Source organism: Nyctereutes procyonoides, unplaced genomic scaffold (genome assembly GCF_905146905.1).
Source record: "Nyctereutes procyonoides isolate TBG_1078 unplaced genomic scaffold, NYPRO_anot_genome, whole genome shotgun sequence".
NCBI classification, from domain to species: Eukaryota; Metazoa; Chordata; class Mammalia; order Carnivora; family Canidae; genus Nyctereutes; species Nyctereutes procyonoides.
The window spans coordinates 25,087,295-25,095,261 of NW_026575051.1; positions in this window are offsets into that span (position 1 = coordinate 25,087,295).

A 7,967-nucleotide genomic window follows, 5' to 3' on the forward strand; every position below is an offset into this window, starting at 1 on the left:
TTTGAGGAACCTCCACACAGTTTTCCAGAGTGGCTGCACCAGTTCACATTCCCACCAACAGTGTAAGAGGGTTCCCTTTTCTCCGCATCCTCTCCAACATTTGTGGTTTCCTGCCTTGTTAATTTCCCCCATTCTCACTGGTGTGAGGTGGTATCTCATTGTGGTTTTGATTTGTATTTCCCTGATGGCAAGTGATGCAGAGCATTTTCTCATGTGCATGTTGGCCATGTCTATGTCTTCCTCTGTGAGATTTCTCTTCATGTCTTTTGCCCATTTCATGATTGGATTGTTTGTGTCTTTGCTGTTGAGTTTAGTAAGTTCTTTATAGATCTTGGATACTAGACCTTTATCTGATAGGTCATTTGCAAATGTCGTATCCCATTCTGTAGGTTGTCTTTGAGTTTTGTTGACTGTATCCTTTGCTGTGCAAAAGCTTCTTATCTTGATGAAGTCCCAATAGTTCATTTTTGCTTTTGTTTCTTTTGCCTTCGTAGATGTATCTTGCAAGAAGTTACTATGGCCAAGTTCAAAAAGGGTGTTGCCTGTGTTCTCCTCCAGGATTTTGATGGAATCTTGTCTCACATTTAGATCTTTCATCCATTTTGAGTTTATCTTTGTGTATGGTGAAAGAGAGTGGTCTAGTTTCATTCTTCTGCATGTGGATGTCCAATTTTCTCAGCACCATTTACTGAAGAGACTGTCTTTCCTCCAATGGATAGTCTTTCCTCAATTATCGAATATTAGTTGACCATAAAGTTCAGGGTCTACTTCTGGATTCTCTATTCTGTTCCATTGATTTATGTGTCTGTTTTTGTGCCAGTACCACACTGTCTTGATGACCACAGCTTTGTAGTACAACCTGAAATCTGGCATTGTGATGCCCCCAGATATGGTTTTCTTTTTTAAAATTCCCCTGGCTATTCGGGGTCTTTTCTGATTCCACACAAATCTTAAAATAATTTGTTCTAAGTCTCTGAAAAGTCCATGGTATTTTGATAGGGATTGCATTAAACGTGTAAATTGCCCTGGGTAACATTGACATTTTCACAATATTAATTCTGCCAATCCAGGAGCATGGAATATTTTTCCATCTCTTTGTGTCTTCCTCAATTTCTTTCAGAAGTGTTCTATAGTTTTTAGGGTATAGATCCTTTACCTCTTTGGTTAGGTTTATTCCTAGGTATCTTATGCTTTTGGGTGCAATTGTAAATGGGACGGACTCCTTAATTTCTCCTTCTTCAGTCTCATTGTTAGTGTATAGAAATGCCACTGATTTCTGGGCATTGATTTTGTATACTGCCATGCTACCAAATTGCTGTGAGTTCTAGCAATCTTGGGCTGGAGGCTTTTGGGTTTTCTATGTAGAGTATCATGTCATCAGCGAAGAGGGAGAGTTTGACTTCTTCTTTGCCAATTTGAATGCCTTTAACGTCTTTTTGTTGTCTGATTGCTGAGGCTAGGACTTCCAGTACTATGTTGAATAGCAGTGGTGAGAGTGGACATCCCTGTCTTGTTCCTGATCTTAGGGGAAAGGCTCCCAGTGCTTCCCCACTGAGAATGATATTTGCTGTGGGCTTTTCGTAGATGGCTTTTAAGATGTTGAGGAATGTTCCCTCTATCCCTACACTCTGAAGAGTTTTGACGAGGAATGGATGCTGTATTTTGTCAAATGCTTTCTCTGCATCTAATGAGAGGATCATATGGTTCTTGGTTTTTCTCTTGCTAATATGATGAATCACATTGATTGTTTTACGAGAGTTGAACCAGCCTTGTGTCCCGGGGATAAATCCTACTTGGTCATGGTGAATAATTTTCTTAATGTATTGTTGGATCCTATTGGCTAGTATCTTGTTGAGAATTTTTGCATCTATGTTCATCAGGGATAAATTCTGTAATTCTCCCTTTTGGTGGGGTCTTTGTCTGGTTTTGGAATTAAGGTGATGCTGGCCTCATAGAATGAATTTGGAAGTATTCCATCTCTTTCTATCTTTCCAAATAGCTTTAGTAGAATAGGTATGGTTTCTTCTTTAAATGTTTGATAGAATTCCCTTGGGAAGCCATCTGGCCCTGGACTCTTGTGTCTTGGGAGGTTTTTGATGACTGCTTCAATTTCCTCCCTGGTTATTGGCCCGTTCAGGTTTTCTATTTCTTTCTGTTCCAGTTTTGGTAGTTTGTGGCTTTCCAGGAATGCGTCCATTTCTTCTAGATTGCCTAATTTATTGGCGTAGAGCTGTTCATAATATGTTTTTAAAATCGTTTGTTTTTCTTTGGTGTCGGTAGTGATCTCTCTTTTCTCATTCATGATTTTATTAATTTGAGTCTTCTCTCTCGTCTTTTTAATAGGGTTGGCTAATGGTTTATCTATTTTATTAATTCTTTCAAAGAACCAACTCCTAGTTCTGTTGATCTGTTCCACAGTTCTTCTGGTCTCGATTTCATTGAGTTCTGCTCGAATCTTTACTAACTCTCTTCTTCTGCTGGGTGTAGGATCTATTTGCTGTTTTTTCTCTAGCTCCTTTAGGTGTAAGGTTAGCTTTTGTATTTGAGTTCTTTCCAGTTTTTGAATGGATGCTTGTATTGCGATGTATTTCCCCCTCAGGACTGCTTTTGCTGCATCCCAAAGATTTTGAACAGTTGAATCTTCATTCTCATTAGTTTCCATGAATCTTTTTAATTCTTCCTTAATTTCCTGGTTGACCCTTTTATCTTTTAGCAGGATGGTCCTTAACCTCCACGTGTTTGATGCCCTTCCAAAGTTCTTGTTGTGATTTAGTTCTAATTTCAAGGCGTTATGGTCTGAGAATATGCAGGGGACGATCCCAATCTTTTGGTATCGGTTCAGACCTGATTTGTGACCCAGTATGTGGTCTATTCTGGAGAAAGTTCCATGTGCACTTGAGAAGAATGTGTATTCAGTTGAGTTTGGATGTAAAGTTCTGTAGATACCTGTGAAATCTATCTGGTCCAGTGTATCATTTAAAGCTCTCGTTTCTTGGAGATGTTGTGCTTAGAAGACCTATCGAGGGTAGAAAGAGCTACATTGAAGTCACCAAGTATAAGTGTATTATTATCTAAGTATTTCCTCACTTTGGTTATGAATTGGTTCATGTATTTGGCAGCTCCCACAATCGGGGCATATATATTGAGGATTGTTAAGTCCTCTTGTTGGATAGATCCTTTAAGTATGATATAGTGTCCCTCTTCGTCTCTCACTACAGTCTTCGGGGTAAATTCTAGTTTATCTGATATAAGGATGGCTACCCCTGCTTTCTTTTGAGGACCATTTGAATGGTATATGGTTCTCCAACCTTTTATTTTCAGGTTGTAGGTGTCCTTCTGTCTAAAATGAGTCTCTTGTAGACAGCAAATAGATGGGTCCTGCTTTTTTATCCAGTCTGAAACCCTGCGCCTTTTGATGGGGTCATTAAGACCGTTCACGTTCAGAGTTACTATTGACAGATATGAGTTTAGTGTCATCATGATATCTATTTAGTCCTTGTTTTTGTGGATTGTTCCACTGAACTTCTTCTTAAAGGGGAATTTTAAGAGTCCCCCTTAAAATTTCTTGCAGAGCTGGTTTGGAGGTCACATATTCTTTCAGTTCCTGCCTGTCTTGGAAGCTCTTTATATCTCCTTCCATTTTGAATGAGAGCCTTGCTGGATAAAGTATTCTTGGTTGCATGTTCTTCTCATTTAGGACCCTGAATATATCCTGCCAGCCCTTTCTGGCCTGCCAGGTCTCTGTGGAGAGGTCTGCTGTTACCCTAATACTCCACCCCATAAAATTTAGAGATTTCTTGTCTCTTGCTGCTTTAAGGATCTTTTCTTTATTTTTGGAATTTGCAAGCTTAACTATCAAATGTCTAGGTGTTGAATGGTTTTTATTGATTTTAGGGGGGGATCTCTCTATTTCCTGGATCTGAATGCCTGTTTCCCTTCCCAGATTAGGAAAGTTTTCAACTATGATTTGTTCAAATACATATTCTGGCCCTCTGGCCCTTTGGCGCCCTCGGGAACCCCAATTGAACATAGGTTTTTCTTCCTCAGGCTGTCGTTTATTTCCCTTAATCTATCTTTATGGTCTTTTAATTGTTTGTCTCTTTTTTCCTCATTTTCCCTCTTTGCCATCAACTTGTCTTCTATGTCACTCACTCGTTCTTCCACCTCATTAACCCTCATTGTTAGGACTTCTAGTTTGGATTGCATCTCATTTAATTGATTTTTAATTTATGCCTGGTTAGATCTAAATTCTGCAGTCATGAAGTCTCTCTTGAGTCCTTTATGCTTTTTTCTAGAGCCACCAGTAGCTGTATAACAGTGCTTCTGAATTGGCTTTCTGACAGTGAATTGTAATCTAGATTTTGTAACTCTGTGGGAGAGAGGACTGTTTCTGATTCTTTCTTTTGAGGTGAGGTTTTCCTTCTAGTCATTTTGCTCAGTGCACAGTGACCAAAAACAAGTTGTATTGGGAAAAGGAGAAAAAGAGAGGAGAGAAAGAAGGAAAGAAAAGAGAAAAAGAAAAAAGGAAGAAAAAGAGAAAAAAAAGAGAAGAAAAAGAGAAAGAAAAAGAAATAAGGGAAAAAAAGGGGTGGGGGAAGCAAACAAATCAGAAAGCAAAATAATAATAATAAAATAAAATAAACACGGGGGAGTATCTTCTGATTCTGTAGACTTTAAGTCCCTTGACTTCCCCTGGAACTGGTCCGTCCAGCTGGTCTCTGGGGGAGGGGCCTGCTGTGCTGATTTTCAGGTGTTAGCACTTGGGGGAGCTGCTCTGCCCCTGCCTGCTGCAGGGCTCAGCGGGGGTTGTTTACCCCGTGGGGCCCCAGGAGGAACAGTCGCAGTTTTATGGCAGCTCTGGAAGCCTGGATTCAGCCTCCGCAGGAACTACGGGCTCGGGGCTCTCGGTTCTCCGTCCGCAGGGCCTGGAGGCTCCGGGGCGGGGCCGCTGATCTGCTCAGCTCGGGGCAGGAGCGTCCTCGCTGTCCTGGGCCCTCCCGGCCTCTGCCTGTCCCGGGGGAGGCCGGATCCTGGGCTGTGTCCCGGCGCCCTGTGCCCCGGAGCCTGCGCTGGTGGATTCGCGCTCCCGCCCCGCAGCCCCCTCCGCGGAGCCGCCGCCCGAGCCTCTCCGAGCTGCTCCAGCCCCGCCGTGCGCGCTGCAGCCCTTAGGGAGCTCGGCGCACTCTCCCGGGGCGCAGGTGTCTGTTAGTGTCCCCGGGAGCCCGAGGGCATCCCCGCCCTCCTGGGTCCTGCTCCAACTCCCTGCGGGCCCCTTTCCGCCCGCCCGGGAAGGTTGGTGCAGCTCCTGCTCCTCCGGGACGGGGCTCTCCTGTCCTGGGGACACTCGCCCCGGCCTCAGCCCGGCTCCTCGCGGGGCCCCTCCCCCTCGGAGGCCTTTTGTTTCTCTATTTCTTTTTCCCCGTCTTCCTGCCTTGATAGAATCGCGAACTCTTCTCACTGTAGCATTCCAGCTGGTCTCTCTTTACATCTCAGGCCGAATTCGTAGATTTTCAGGATGATTTGAAGGTTTTCTAGGTACTTTGGTGGGGACAGGTGATTTGGGGACCCTACTCTTCTGCCGTCTTGCCCCCCCCGACAGATATTTTCTTGATAAAGAAACATTTTCCTATTTTTTTTAAAAGTAGGTTCAACACCCAGTGTGGAGCCCAATGTGGGGCTTAAACTCACGACCCTCAGATCAAGAGCTGAGCTGAGATAGAGTTGAATGCTTAACTGACTGAGCCACCCAGGCCCCCCAAAACATTTTTCTATTTTAAAGATGGCCTTTACAATATCCCCAAAGCCCTATCAAATCAGTGTATATTAATGTAAGAAACAGATTTTTAGCTACTCCAAGAGCTCCAGATGGTTTCATTCAGGTGTAGGTAAATGGCATAGCTGCCTATAATTCATGACCTGCTTCATGGAGTCAGAGATATTATTTTACAAGGACACTGCTTCATTATCACTTTTCTGTTCCAAGTCACAAAACAGACAGTTTCAATGAGATCTTTTCAGTCAGGTGTAGATTCTTTTCCAGTGCTTCAAGACAAGACTTTCGTGTTGGGGCAAATCCAAGAGTTAGTAAAACCCCAGCCTTTTCAAATCCAGTTTTCTTTTCATGAAGATTCACATTGTCTAATGTATCATGGACAGACATAAGATACTCCTTTGAATTTTGTTGGTTTCATGTTTTTATTGGAAAAGGCCTTTAACACCTAAAGCACTGAGACTTTATGTTCAGTTATAGAAGTAGAATCTAAAATTATAGAAAATTTATCATACTTTATTTTCTTTGGTATTTTACAGCTAAGTTCTAGAAGACAATTTGTAAAAATCATATGTCTATAAAAATAATTGCAGTTTAAGATTTCTTTTATTCTTTCTAAAGGAAAATTATTTTATATATATTAGCAAGAAAACAATAATGGATATAAATTAAATGACCAGGTAGTGCACTGCTATTCTATATTATCTGGAGTCAAAAATGCTTTAATAACTTAGTTTGTTATAAATAGAATATATATCACAAAGCCTTGCTTAACTCTTATCTCAAATGTACCTAGAAAAAATTAAAGAAAAGAATTTGGCGTCTGCTTCATGTGGCTCCTGAAGTCAGTCCATGGACTCCAGGCCACGGTTTAAGAAATGATCTTTGGGATGCATGAGTGGCTCAATCCATTAAGCATCTGCCTTTGGTTCAGGTCATGATCTCAGGGTCTTGGAATTGAGCCCCGGGTTGGGATCCCTGCTCAGCAGAGAGAGAGTCTGCTTCTTCCTCTCTCTCTGTCCCTCCCCTGGCCCCCTCCTCCACAGCCTGTGCATGCATGTGCATTCTTGCTCTCTCTCTCAAATAAATAAATAAATAAGTCTGAAAAAATGATGCTTTAGGGAAAAAACTAATATTAAATTTAGTATAAGAATAGCTAATTACTGTCATCTGTAAGATGTTACCCTTTCTATTGTAAGAAATCTTAATTGTGTGATTCAACTGTGTAAGTCAATTGCCTTATCTGGTTGAAATCAAGGATAGCAGACTCCCTATTGTATGACAGAATGAAAAATGCCTTTATTTAGAAAATAATTTATAGTTTGAAGTGTGTTTTCAGGTAAATTATTTTGTATGTGCTAAAGTTGTGTTTCAGTTATCTATTCTGTGTAAAAAATACCTCCAAGTTTGATGGCTTTAAACAGCATTGGTTCTCTCTTGTGGTTCTGTGTGGATTTCTTTTGCTGCACATAGTGCTGGCTGGGATCACTCATACAGCTGCTGGGACACTTTCCTTCTTCATATGGGCTCTCTCTCCAGTAGGATCGCTGGGATTTCCTTACAGAATGGCAGCAAGGCTTTTAGCCAAGAGGATGAGACCCAATCTGTAAACCTTGGCTTGCATCATGCTTACTAATATGCCAGTGGCCAATGTGAATCACATGGCTAGGTCCACACAGGAGGAAACTTTACATGGATGCCCTGGGAAGTGTGGTTTATTGGAGGCTGCCAATGTCAGAGTCTCCTATAGACTGTTATTTATTTCCTAATATCTTTTCACCACTGCCTTTTTCCTAATTTTTAACAGGATTCATGGCTACCTAGAAGAAAGATTGCTTTTCCTACACTAAAACTTAATCAAATTGTGGTTGGGAAGCTACATTTTTGGACAATGGGATTCAAGAAATATAAGTGTTGTGCGTAGACTTTTGGGTAGTGTCTTTATCATGAATCTATTGCCAGGTAACAAATTATCCCCAACACTTAGCAACTGAAAGCAACAAACATTTATTTTCTTGCACAGACTCTGAGAGTCAGGATTTGGGAGCAGCTAATCTGGATGACTTAGATTCAGAGTCTCTCATGCGGTTGAGAAGGGTTACCGTCATATGGAAGTTGACAGGCTGGAAGATCCCTTTCATGATGGTCACTCATATGGTCAGAAGCCTCATTTCCTCACTGGCTTTTGGTGGGAGGC